Raw genomic sequence first — 15,119 nt, forward strand, 5'->3', positions numbered from 1 at the left:
CTGTATAATAATACATCACTTTGAAAATATTTATCTTACCCTAATTGTCAGTCAGTTTTTTCTTTACAGATTTGTTGAAAATTTAGCAACATTTCATGTTTCTATTTCTCAATATTTCTAATTATACTTGAAAGTTCTCTAAGTGTGAATTAAGTCAAATAACTGCTTTTTCCTGAATTCTGAAAATATATATGCTAAAGTTTTTCTTAGTATAATAATTTTTCACTCTTTCGACTTTTTGAAATGTACTTACTATTTGAACATTAAGACAAATTTAAAGGCTGAATTATAATATACCTTTATTAGTTATTTTAAAGCCTTTATGTTACTTGGAATTTTACTGCACCCAGACTTAAATAGTACTACCCTCTATTAGGCTAATGCAAACAAGAAAACAAATCCACAAACTCCTGCCCCTTTACTGTTTTCTGAAGCCCCCACATTTGAGCCATACATGTAGCCCCACATCTTATTAGCACTCCCCTTCACGTTCATCATTTAATTTTGTGTTATATATATATTTCCCCTAGAGCATGACATTTTAATCTGTCTTCCACAGGCTTATTCAGCATATGCTCCATATGAAGCTAGAAGGAGTTGCCTGGTTGGTAGGTTTCTGTAATTTTAATCATTCAGTCATGTAAAGCCAGAGGGACTTATTGTTTGAATTACTATAAATTTCACATAGAGATGCTGTGTGGTGCAAAGGATGTAACATATTGTTTTTTTTAAAGGTTAGAAAGTCAGTTGAAACACAGTTGAATACAAATAAAACTATTTATTCAAGGAGAAGTATCTTGAGTCCCTCACTTGCTTTGTGTAATCCTCAGAGCCAGCATGCCCTCATCTATTGGCTGAAAAGGACTCCACCACAGAGCATTATTTGAGAGGCGCTAAAAAGCATCCCTTGCCAGGGCAGCATGGCTCAGTGGTTGAGCACTGACCTATGAATCAGGAGGTCATGGTTCAAGTCCCGGTCAGGGCACATGTCTGGATTGCGGGCTCGATCCCTGGTGTGGGGAGTGTAGGAGGGAGCAAATGAAAAAAAAGATCCCTTATTCCCTAAAACCTGTCTCCCTCCTGAAGTCTGAAAATGTTTCAGAGGATACACATGGGCCCTCCTATCATTACAATCACATTTGAAATGCTTGTACTCCTAAGAAAAGGAAAACTGACTTTAATTTGAGAGAAGGTGTGAATTACTGGCATTAAACCTAGGATATGAGAAAACCATGGCAGATAGGAGAGGTGTTGAAAAGAAATAAAGCAAAAGGACAAGAAATAAGTCAGAGACAGCAATAGCCAAACTTTCTCTAATTTACAATTTAAGACATTCTCTTCCTTAAATCTTGGGTGAGACACTGCATAGACAAAGAAAATGCTTTGAAAACACTGAAATGAAAAAATAAAATCTTCAAATGACTAGAATCAAAGTCACATACCGATTTTATAGTTTTTATGGCAACAGCTGTATCTATATATTGTCCAGCTTTATAACCAGGTCAGATATCAAATTAAGGAGAAAAACTTAAACCCTTATGATACTAGAAAACATAATATATATATAACCTTTGTTTATTGTCAGTAATATGATATGCAATTTAAACTAATACAACCCTTTTAAGACAAAAGCAAGATAAATCAGACCATTTTTATACGCTTTTATACATTTTTGTATGAACACTTGCTGTTTTAAATAACTTTAACAGCTTTACACATGTTTAAAAATCTAATTACTACAAAGACATAATTATTTTTATTGTTTTGTATGTTCATTTGTTTAGTTTTGTGCAATGTGCAAGATGAATTTTACAGAAAGTCAAAACTGATGTGAGCTTCCATCATGTGATTATTTAATGGCAGTGTTCTAGATTAAAAGTAAAATCAATCTACAGTATCATTCACCAGTTTTTCTGGGTAAAATAATCAAGTTGAATATGAAGTTGTCAAATTCTAAGTGTAAAGTCAGTCAGGATAGGCTAAGTTATGCTTCAGGAATAAAAAAAAAAAAAATCCCAATTTTTCATGTTGATTCAGCTTCTTGTATTTGTCACAAGATCCAGTCTGATGTAGACTTCACATCAACATTTACTCCCATCATCTCTACAGCAGGTAAAAGTGAATGTGGCAAATCTCTTAAAGCTTCCATAAGGAAGTGACTCATGATACTTCTGCTCAACATTTCATTGCCCAAAGCAAGTTAGATGACGATGCCTAATCCAAAATCAAAGGTGAAGTACAATCTTAGCATGTTCCTGAAAGGAAGTGCTTGTGAACAGACCACAAGAGAAAACTAGGCCAACAAAGACCAAGGAACCAGAGCATATGTTAAACTTAGTGGCCATAAAGATGCTGCTAGGAGGCTAACTGGTGGTGTGGAAATATCCAGTAAGTTTTGCTTCAATGAGAGTAATGATTCAAACTATCCCACTATAGGAATGTGGCTATTAAGACCACAACATAGCTGGGTCCCAAAAGACTTTGTTGCCTCTCCTTCTTACTGCCAGTATTGACTTGGAACTATCATAAGGGCTCAGAACACAGCGGCAAACGGCCTGTGTTTATAAATCAGTGTTAACTAGATTGGTAACTATTTACTGGTTGCACTTACATTTCATTTTCTTTTCCTTTGTCCTAGAATCACTTTGTTTTGGTAGTATGTAATCTATCCTTTTAAGTGGATTGAGTAATTCCCTAGCGTTTTAATTGCAGGCCTAAGACCTCATCCTGCCCCCAGGATACTCTTCCCTGGCTGTGCTTTCCCAAAGGTTGCCACCCCTCACAGCTGGAGACCCAGAAAAAGAGCAAAAGTCCAAAGATTAAGTAAGCACATGTTCTCTTCCCAACCTCTGAACACGATTGGAAATATGTTAATACCTATTTACCCATCTATGTACCTATGAGTCTACATAAAATTATGTTACTATTTTCATATAGTTCTGATACAAATATAGTTTTGTTTTGTCACAGATAAGATACTGACCTAATCTATGTATTGAAGTTAAACAGAAATTAAATAAATGATAGCTGTTCTGTATGAACTCACCATATCAATGCTGAGAGCTCAAGGCTATTTATAAATCTGGCCTTCATAGTCACAGTGTCCTTAACTTTTTCTAATCCTTCTCTTTATTACCTCAAATCACCCTGAGATTCACAACCATGTTCTAATCACTATTGAATTTAGCTGAAGTCAGGACTAATGGGAGGTGTGGGTGAGGAAAGCAGGTGGCCTTACTTATAAAACCCTCCCAGGAAGCAGGGGCATTAGACAGTAGCATTTAAATCCCTTCATTTTATCATTAACTAGAGGCCTGATGCACAAAGTTCATGCAAGGGGCTCGTCCCTCCCAGCCCTGGTTGCCTTGTGGCCCAGGCTGCCTCACAGCCTCGCGGCCGCGCCTACTGGTGGTTCCAGAAGGTCATTCCAAAAGGTCGTTCCGCTGTCTGGTCTAATTAGCATATTAGCTCTTTATTATCTATAATAATAAAAGTGTAATATGCTAATTAGACCGGACATCCTTCTGGACATCCTTCCGGACGACCTTCCTGACGAAGCTGGGGCTGCAAGGGAAGCCCAGGTCCTAGGTGCCAGAGGGAAGCCAATGCTGGCAGCTGGAGGAAGGTAGGCCTACACTTGCATGGATTTTATGCATCAGGCCTCTAGTATAGGATAACCAAAGGCTTGAACTAAACTGTAAAACTTTACTTCTTCAACCAAAAGTGTATGTTAGCTCAGTTTTGTGGCCGTCTGAGAGGCACTAGACTCTGTTAGGGAACCACACCCTGGCATGATATTCTCCTTTGGCACTATTGTGATTACAAGTATATTCATCCTGTAGCTGTGTAGCTTAAGTTCCAATAAATTGGTCAGTAAAGTTTGAATTGCCTACTACTCTAAGTAAAGTTCCCTCTTGCTTTGAAATTCTAAATTAATTCTTTTACAAACTGCATAATGCCCTAAATTGTAAGAAAAAAACAAAATACAGAACCTATTACAGAAAATCACTTCTATTCACAGTAACCTTTAATTTGCTGATTTTACTCTGTCCCCACATTTTTAATATTTTTCTGTAGAAAAACACATTTTGAAGATTTAAAAAATTGGAAGAGAACATGAGCTCTTTTCAGGATTATCTACATATATAAAAAGCCCGTGGCCCTAACACCATAACAACCAAAGACTGGCACGGGTGTGCAGGGCTGCGGGCGAGGTGGGTGGAGCAAGAACAGGTGGGTGGGGCCATGCATTTTCATATGCTGGGCTTCTTGTCACATGACATTTGTACACTGGGGGGGGGGGGGGGAGGGGAATCCCTCAGCCTGGCCTGTGTCCTCTCGCAGTCTGGGAGCCCTTGGGGGATGTCTGACTGATGGCTTATGCCCAGGGGGGAGTGGGCCTATGCTGTCAGTCGACATCCTTAGCGCTGCCATGGACGCAGGAGAGGCTCCCGCCACCACCGTTGCACTAGCCAGCCATGAGCCCGGCTTCTGGCTGAGCAGTGCTCCCCCGTGGGAGCGCACTGACCACCAGGGGTCAGCTCCTGCATTGAGCATCTGGCCCCTGATAGTCAGTGCGTGTCATAGTGACTGGTCATTCCACCATTTAGTCGATTTGCATATTAGCCTTTTATTATATAGGATAAAACATTCACCTCTACTCTGAGTAAAAATTAAGAGGAGAAAGCACATTTGATTTGCACCTCATAAAAAAAAACACTCTGTTTTCAAAACTCCTGATAATAAGTCACTGAGGGGGATATTATTTTAAAGTAAATAACTTTGTCCATAAGAATGCAACTAAATTGAGAAAAAAAATGTTAATTAAGTCTTAAGCTCTGTGTTAAACAAAAGCATAGTAGTTTTCATATGAGAGGACTCTTTACCAAATTCAGTGTCTTACCTAAGGCAACTATAATTGTAAAGTACTCTTATTTTGAATATAAATTGGAATTTATCATTTCCCACTGGCAGTAGTGTATTATTAATCAGTGTACTGTATGGTCCTTGATTTCTTTAACAGGAGGGAAAACAAATAAATGTGATCTTATTAAGGTAACAGAAGATGGAAGAGGCCCCTTATCCATCGATGATTACCTACATGAGCATCTCTCAGCATTTCAACCCAGTGGTCTACAGTACTGATGTCAACAAAGCAGCTATAGTACCCACTTTACTGTACTTTTACAAAGTTTAATTGAGACCAAATATGAAAGGGGCAAGTTCAGTGCCTATAATATAGGAAGCATCCAAAAATCAACAATTATTATTATAACACAGGCAGTGGCTCACTCCAGAAAGCAATCTTTACTCCTCTCTCTCACTCACATCCTGCCCAAATCCAATTAATCATTGAATTCTACTCTACAGTTATTTAATCCTTAAATCCTAGTTGAATATCATTTGAATCTATTCACTGCTCTTTACTTACACTGCAATTACTTTATTCTAAGCCTCATTTTTCACCAGATTTACTCTTCATAAATATTGACTGAGTGAATGAGTATTTGGCCATCAATTTAATCTAAACTGTATTATTCTCCTTTTCCCAAATCTACCTTAAATCTATCTTCAATCAGTTTTTGTTGATGGTTCTTATATTACTACTCATGCCTGGAATTGCCTTCTTCTCATCAATCCTATTAAGACCGAGCAGTTTATCACGGCCCAGTTCAGAAAGCCTCCTTTATTACTCTTCCCCCTTCAGAATAGAACGCAATCTGCTTTTTAAATTCAACTAATGAAGAGTGATGTCTGCACCTTTCTTATGGCACTTTTATGGCAACTCTCTTCTGATAGATTAAGTTTGAGAACTGGATATGTGAAAAGATGATCCTTATATGTTGCCAAGAGCCTAGAACAATTTATTCTACATAATTGGAACTTAATACTCATTTGTCCTAATGTTGTTGATATATTAACACCTTGCAGTGTACCTCCCCAACCTACTTGCAAATGGTCTTAAGAAATGTGTTTAGAATGCAGATTTCCAGGTCTTAGAGCAGCCTAATAAATCCATACCCTGGAAGAGGCATGCTCAGTTCACCTCTTTAGGTGACTGCGATGTATCCTGTGTGTGGATGGGCAAGCTTATGTACTCACATGTGCATTTCCCAATGCTAACAATATTAAACTTTCCTTGAAAAGCAGAAAGCACTGTGTGTATCTGGCCTTTTTGAAATTTCCCTATTTTTCTTAGCCCAACAATTTATACTTTTATAAAATTATCTTTATCTAAGTCCTTCTTTATTAAACTATAAAATCTAGTACTGTTTTTAATCAATAAAGGTAAAAGATTTAAACAATAAAAAAACCGCATCATTTTATAGCCTCTTCTGCCACTTTACAAGAACATTATATTCTATAATCTGTCCATTTAATATATATTTACCATTTCTATTATTTCATCTGCTTTTTCAGCTACTTTATTTTCAGCCTTGTCCACAATCATCATGAATACTTTCATAATTCAATATTATCACTGGGCTCAATAAGGCCCATCTTCACTTAAAAAAAACCTTTAATCTACCTTTTTCAACACTAATTATATCTAGCATTTTATAATAATATCTTTTCTTATACTTTATAGTTTATTTCCCAGACAAATCATCTATTCTGAGTCTGCCAAAACGGTGGCATTATTTCCTCTCAGAAATACAATAACACATAAGGCCCTGATTCTATTCTTAGATTTGAAATGATATATAAAAAATTGCCTGATGAGCAAAGATCCACAGTCTTCTTCTCTTTTCCCTTTCAAAGTTACATGCATTAGTACACCACAGATGCAATTCAATCCAAACTTCTTGACAGAAATGCAGGATCAATAATAAAAGTAATATTAGATCACAATAACCAAATATCAAAATTCATTTTAAAGAACAGAAAAAGAATATGTTGATCCAGTTTAATAAAACTCAAGTATAGTAATCTACAGAACTAATGTTTGTAAGAAAAAGCATTCCTTTTAATAAATTTATAATAATCTATAAGTAACAGCATTGGTTCAAAATACACTTTGTAGCAGATGCTTTATAAAATTATGTCTATTCTATTTATATTAATCCTGTTAGATTAAGTACCATTACCCTCGGTTTATGGACAGATGTCTATTAAGTAACTGTTCCAAGCCACGTGACCAGTTCATACAGCCTTGCCAAGTTTCAAGCCCAAGTTTATCAGGCTCCGAAGCATTTACCACACCATTTTGCCTACCACTGAAGAAAAACTCATCATAACCAATAAGGTCCCAAGGGACCAGTCTGCTCTGTTACTTTTGATTTAGTCACTTAGCCTTCCTGGGTTTCAATTTCTTCTTCTCAATATTAGGATATTGTGTTAAAAGTTTCCAAAGTCCCCTGAGGCATTGACATTCTGAGATTCTAGTGTAGAGAATCTAACTCTTCTCTCCATTTCATTTGTTGTTTTTCTTTAGAGTAAGAAATCATTACCGCCCTAACCGATTTGGCTCAGTGGATAGAGCATAGGCCTACGGACTCAACGGTCCCAGGTTTGATTCTGGTCAAGGGCATGTACCTTGGTTGCGGGCACATCCCCAGTGGAGGGTGTGCAGGAGGCAGCTGATCGATGTTTCTCTCTCATCGATGTTACTAACTCTCTATCCCTTTCCCTTCCTCTCTGAAAAAATCAATAAAATATATTTTAAAAAAAGAAAAAGAAATCATTACCATCTAGCTGGACTTATAACTTTCTTTGTCTTTCTAACTCAATCACTTCTAACACTTGTTTATTTTCTCAGAATCATTTAATCTATCATTGGGATTACAGACTAAAAACTGAAAATTTTGGTCAGCATGACATTAACAATGGCATGATTAGTTCACATATCTAGAAAATTCAGAAAGAACTGATTCTTTATATGTTCAATTAATGTATCCTTCTGCTGCTTTTATGACAACAACTAGAGGCCCAAAGCATGAAAATTCATGGAAGAGTAGGCCTTCCTTCCCCCGGCTGCCAGCACCAGCTCCCCTCCAGCCCGGGGACCTGGGCTTCCCTCCTCCAGCAGGCACCTGGGACCCAGGCCAGCTTTCCCCGGGCCACCCACAGGCGCCCCGGACCTGGGCTGGCTTCCGGAACCGGGCTTGGTTCCCTCTAGCCCCCGCTTCATCAGAAAGGACGTCTGGAGGACGTCCAGTCTAATTAGCATATTACCCTTTTATTATTATAGATGATCTGGATGTGACTACATTGTTTGCCTTTTTGCTGCATTGGTTTTCTCGCACAAAGACTCTTTAAAACATCTGAGAAACAGTAAAGCATTGAAGTATATATTGGGAGTAGGCTAGAATAAATAACTTGGAGCATTCTATCATGACCTTCAAAGGCAGAGCCAAAATATGCCAGAAAAATTAGAGTTGACACCAATGTAGCAGATGGGAAGGGTAAAAGATTAGAGAAAGTTTGAAAGGGAGCATGCTAAGGTCATTGTCTTATGTATAAAGATATCAATGGAGTTCAGAAATTTATAGACAAAAATAAACTTATATATGAATCTTATTAAGTTAGAGGTATCCTTTAGAAAACTAAGAATAGGATTTAAAAAACAAAAACTTTTAAATAAATATTTTTAAAGAGGGTAGGGAAGAAGGAGAAAAGAGCATAAAAGAAATACAGAAATAGAAAATATAAAATAAAATGGCAGAATAAGTCCTATTGTAGCCCTACTTATAATATATATAAATTTATTGAATGTATTAGTTAAAACACAGAGACCTTCAGACTTGATACAAAAATTTTTTAAAAAATAAAGAACCAGAAATATTTTGTCTATAAGAGACTAACTTAAAGCAAATAAATATAGAAAGTTAGAAAATAAGCAAATGAAAAAGATGTATTTGACAAATAATAAAAGAAAGCCAGATGGCAACTTTAATAACAGGCAAAATATAATTAAATGAGGATTATGAGGAGATCTTGAGACCAAAAAGTTTAAAAAGTTCTGGTCTGTATAGATCAGGGATCCTCAAACTTTTTAAACAGGGGGCCAGTTCACTGTCCCTCAGACCGTTGGCGGGCCAGACTATAGTTTAAAAAAAAACTATGAAAAAATTCCCATGCACACTGCACATATCTTATTTTGAAGTAAAAAAACAAAACGGGAACAAATACAGTATTTGTATTTGCATGTGGCCCGCGGGCCGTAGTTTGAGGACCCCTGGTATAGATAGTCCAATAGCATCAACAAGCAAGCTCTATACCAGCAATAATAATGAAGTATAACATGATAAAAATAAGACACCCTCCACAATCATAGTTCATGAATTATCTAGAAATTAACATATGAGTGAATGCTCAAGACTTTTCTAGAGAAACTAGAGGCCCGGTACACAAAATTTGTGCATGGGAGGGGGGTCCCTCAGCCTGGCCTGCACCCTCTCCAATCTGGGACCCCCTCAGGGATGTCCAACTGCTGGACATCCCTCTCGCAATCCAGGACCGCTGGCTCCTGACCGCTCGCCTGCCTGCCTGCCTGACCACCCCTGATCCCTCTGCCTGCCTTCCTGATAGCCCTTAACTGCCTCTGCCTGCCAGCCTGATTGCCCCTAACTTGCCCCCCCTGCCAGCCTGATCACCCCTAACCGCCTCTGTTTCTGCCCCCGGCCTAAGCCGCAGTCTGGCCTCCCTCTGCAGGAGGCAACCTGGCAGATCAGGGGAAGGTGCCGCCCCCAATACCCTGCAACTGCTGCCACTGCCAGCCTGAGCCTCAACCCTTTGCAGCCACCTGAAGCTGCCTGAGCCTGGCCCTTCACAGCTGCTGTGGCTTTGTCCGGAAGGATGTCCGGAAGGTGGTCTGGAAGATGTCTGCCCTAATTAGCATATTACCCTTTTATTAGTATAGATGTGTTAAACTTATTTCAGACTAAAAATAGATCTACCACACAACCCAGCAATTCCACTTTCAGGTATTTATCTGGAAAAAAAAAAACCCAAAACAAAAAACACCCACACACAAAATAAACCCACTCACTAATTTGAGAAGATATATGCACCTCTATATTCACTGTAGCATTATTTACAATAGCCAAAAAAGTGAAGGGGAAAATAAATCAATAATAATGTGACTGATGATTACTAGAATTAGTGGTGTGATCACATTGTAAGGTTTAAAAATGTTGAATCGCTATGTTGTCTACCTGAATATAGCTAATATAACTAATATAGTATTGTATACCAACTATACTTAAATAAAAAAATCACACAATAAACTTAACAATAATATTCAATTAAAAAATAAACTGAAGACCTGAATGAGTGGACCAGTAAACCATGTTCACATATGAGATGACTAATATTTTAAAGAAGTAAACTTATCTCCAAATTAATTTATAAATCCAATGCAATCAAAATTTGAAGAAAAATAAAAAGATCTACAAATAGCTAAGAAATTTTGGAGGAAGAGTAACAGAAATGGATAGGAAGCCCTAAGAAATGTTCAGATGTACTGAAATTCTAGAACAATTGAATGGGTTTTTTAATTCTGTTCTAGAGAACAGCTCATGTTCTCTAGGTAGCTGATACTCTGGATACACTTCACATCTTCTTTGATGTAGTTTTCTAATTGCAAATGCTTATATTATTTTGTCTGAACTCTTTCTCTTGTCACTGGAGCTTCTTTGTCACCTGTATAGATGGTCACACTGCAAGGGACTTAACAGTCTTTAGGAATAGCCTTCAAGCAATAAATATTGATAAGGTTTTCAGCGATATGCTGGCACTAGCTCCTACCAGCTCAAGAGAGCCAATTGTTAAAGTTTTAGGAATGCTGCAAGGTAGTTTAAGGTGCTTAGTAGCTTGCAATCATCTATGATGGGGGTATTTACTCTGCAGATACCAGCAAATGCTACAAAGTAAGATTGTTATTGTGTTGTTTCAGAAAAACTGTTAAGTCTTTACCAGCTCACTAATGGTTCAGTGTATCAATACCCCCTGAATCTCTCTAGAGCAGTGGTTCTCAACCTTCCTAATGCCGCGACCCTTTAATACAGTTCCTCATGTTGTGGTGGCCCCCAAACATAAAATTATTTTCATTGCTACTTCATAACTGTAATTTTGCTACTGTTATGAATCATAATGCAAATATCTGATATGCATTTTTATTGTTACAAATTGAACATAATTAAAGCATAGTGATTAATCACAAAAACAATATGTAATTATATATGTGTTTTCCGATGGTCTTAGGCAACCCCTGTGAAAGGGTCATTCGACCCCCCAAAGGGATCGCAACCCACAGGTTGGGAACCGCTGCTCTAGAGTGTACTAGGAACTGAAGTGGTTGTTAGCTTCAAAATTCATCTCACTTCCCTACTTAATGGCCCCCACCTTCAAAAACACTACCTGCAGTTTGTGTAAGAGTTGTCTTTGGAGGAACTCAAAGTAAGACAACCCATTTAGAAATGGTCATAATGACCATTAAGTGCCCTAAGATTTTTGAAGGAGAAATTTAAGAATAAAGTGTCAAGGAGTTCAAAGACTTTGTCTCCTTCATTAAAGACAAAATATCTATCTTCATAAAATTGGCCTGATATTTAACAGGCCCTATAGACTCAAAGGGAACATCAGGCTTGGGAAAACCTAGTCATGCCTATTTATGGGGGAAAATGCTTCCAAGAGCCAACTGAATATCACGTCTTTAAATTACAGTGAGTATTTTATTTTATTTTATTTTTTACAGTGACCACTTTAAAAATGAAATAGTTATCGTTGGTTTAATTCTAAATGGAAAGATAATACATTTTTTAAAAACATTTTATATGAGCTTTTCATTTAAGTTTTATTTTTTTTTTTTAAAACCCACAATAGACTAGATTCTGTTGTAGAAAAATATAATTCCAACATGTCACTTTTATTTTTAAAAGAAGTTAAGTAATAGCCTGCAGCCAGCAAATTAGTTCAGAGTAGTGGCTGTCATGATTGTAGGGGCTATCTGAGAAGTTGATAAATAATAGCAAACTTCTCCCTAGAAAACCACACAATTGCACACACACAATTTGGCATAAAATTTTAGGGGTGAAGAATTCTAAGATATGATTATAATTTCTCACATTTTTATTTTCAAAAATCATTCTGAGGTAGAACATTAAGAGTAAATCCCACATCTCATTCAGCCCATGCCTATCTCTTTATATTTCCCTCCCCCACACACAAGGTAGGAAGCTATGTCATCTGATGTGCCCTGTGCTGAGAATCAAGAGCAGGATTGACAAATTTCTGCAGAGGTTCACTTCAACAAGATGCCTCTGAAAAACAAGTGATATTTTTCTTTCAGCTTTTATTAAAAAAAATAAAAAAGATACAGGGATAAGTAAATATGTCTGCGTGGATGATACATAACTTAACTAGGGAAGAAAACGATATGTCCCGCCCTAACCGGTTTGGCTCAGTGGATAGAGTGTCGGCCTACGGACTCAAGGGTCCCAGGTTCGATTCTGGTCAAGGGCATGTACCTTGGTTGTGGGCACATCCCCAGTAGGCAGTGTGCAGGAGGCAGCTGAATCAATGTTTCTCTCTCATCGATGTTTCTAACTCTCTATCCCTCTCCCGTCCTCTCTGTAAAAAATCAATAAAATATATTTAAAAAAAAAGAAAAGAAAAGAAAACGATATGTCCTGCTAAGAGTTTCATCAGTTTCTTAGCTAGGAAAAGGTATGTGTGCCTCAACCACTCCCTGAATACTGCTATATATAGTTTATAGTGGTTATGTGCTTAAATTAACTAGAGAGTAAACTCTATACTGTTCTTATTTGCAGAATGAATTTAGTCTTCCTCAATTTATCCTTTGGTGGCCTTATATCCATGCATGTATTACCAAAGCAGGCTGTAGTCACAGCTGATGTTTTAGGAAACCCCGGATCTCCTTTGATGCTTGTTCTTACCTCCCTAATTCCCAATATCTTGTTTTCATTCCCTTTTCTTGGTTACCCTGGAACTAATAACCTTGTCGGTTCTTTTACAACAGATGAGATTTAATTTTTACCTCCATTATTTTTCCTGTTAAAATAGAGCAATAATAACATATCTCCTAGGGTATGGTGAGGATTAAGTGATACAATCCATGTAAAATGCTGAGAACAGCTCTTGGCACCTATTAACCACCAATAAATGTTATCCATTAGGCCTAATTTCTATGGCCTCACAGTAAATTTCCTTTTCATTATATTTAGCCTGCATTGGTTTTGTTTCCAGGGACCAATGAACCATATCTGACTTTTCTGTCGCTTTCCATGGTCTTAGATGAGGACTCCTGCCTCTAACTCATCAGACCATCGCCTGGCCAGACAAGAGCCAAGTGCTCCAAGACAAGAAGTAGACCACGCAGTCATTACTTGCCCTGAGGACAACTTCTAAGGCTACATGAGTAATTGACTTCATTTTCTTTCATTCATTTTTCCTGAATAAACCTTGTCTTAAAGTAGAAAAATGGTGAATTTCAGTTGGAGTACAGAAAGACCATTTGCTCAGGGAATAAGATAAACATTAAAACTGTGAAATTGTGGCTTTTTTTCCCTTTAAAACAGCCCGTTATATCTATTGCTGATAAGGATGAAATTACACCAAAAGCGTTGGCCAGTAAGTAACCTGAAATACTCAAAAGGGCAAATTATTCAGTATCCATTACATGACTATTCCATGTGATCAATGCTAGTGATCAATGCATCGATTCTCAAAACAATATTATACTAACATACTGGTTGCTATAATCAATTCTCAAAACAATGCTACACTAACCTGCACAATTACTGAATACAGATAAAAGTCTCTAAAAACTTCACTAAATTGTTACATAAGAAATTCTGTTGAAATTGAGTCATTTAAAATATTACATAAGCAATAAATAAGCCAGACAAAGATAAGTATCACATGATCTCACTCATATGTTTGATCTAATGAATCAAATAAACTAATAAACAAAAATAGACCCAGAGACATAGAAGCATAAACAGACTGTTGAATCTCAGAGGGAAAGTAGGGGAGGATGGGTGGGAAGAGATCAACCAATGAGCTTGTATGCATATATGCATCATCTGTGGACACAGGCAATGGGGTGGTGAGGGCCTTGGGGCGACAGGAGTGGACTGGAAGAGGTCAATGGAGAAAAATGGGGAACTATGTAATACTTTTAACGATAAAGATTAAAAATAAATAAATAAAATAAAATAATATATAAAATATATGAATATTGTAATTTAGTAATTAAAATAGAAAATGTCCTTTGTCTGTTACTAGATTTTCTATTTACATCTTTAATTTTCAATTTATATAACATTTACATACATATCTTATGACCTTAAGCAAACATAAATAAAAAATGTTTAGCCTTTTCACCCATTTGCAAATTTGACCTAAAAAGAGACTGTCTTTTTATAGTCTAAACCATTTAACAATGTCATGCATGCAGCACAGATACTGTGAACTAATGGTTCTAAATAGTAATCCTAATATCCACCTGGCAGTATGTTAGTAGAAAACAATCGTGAAATGTTTGGGCTGTATTTTAGATAATAAAAAATTTAAGCTTAGGACAACTTTTGAAAATAATGTAATAGTTTCATGTCCTATGCACCAAAATAGCTAAAGAGGCTTTTAATTGATTTTTAAGGAAAATATTTTATTCAGTTTTGCTTCATTGGACAATAAAACTTAAAGTGATAATAAAAAAAAGTATGGACATGGGGGTTGACAAAGAACTATAGTTGGTTGGTTGAGCATGCACATTCAGACTGAGATGCTAACTCTGACAGGTTTTTAGGTTAGTCCTTTTTTTTTTTCTTCTGAGAAATCCATGAGAGTAAATTTTAGTGCAACTAAAAGCCAGACTCTAATAACTGTAGTTGAACCAGCAATAAAATAAAAAGTTTCCACAGCTCTTTCTAACTCACTCTTCAAAGGCAATAGCCTGTGGTGGATGTGGTGGATGGTGCCGATAATGACAAAATTGCAGAAAATTGAAATGTCTTTTGACATGGTCTACATATCAACTCGCTTATTCTCTGTTTCTTTAAAGAGTTGGTATCAAGATGAGGGGGGAAAAGTCTTATGTTTTATATAACACTGAATGTAGCTCAAAGTTAAGCAAAAAAGTTCCCCCTTTTCTT

The sequence above is a fragment of the Myotis daubentonii genome, chromosome 6 (assembly GCF_963259705.1).
Source record: "Myotis daubentonii chromosome 6, mMyoDau2.1, whole genome shotgun sequence".
NCBI lineage: Eukaryota > Metazoa > Chordata > Mammalia > Chiroptera > Vespertilionidae > Myotis > Myotis daubentonii.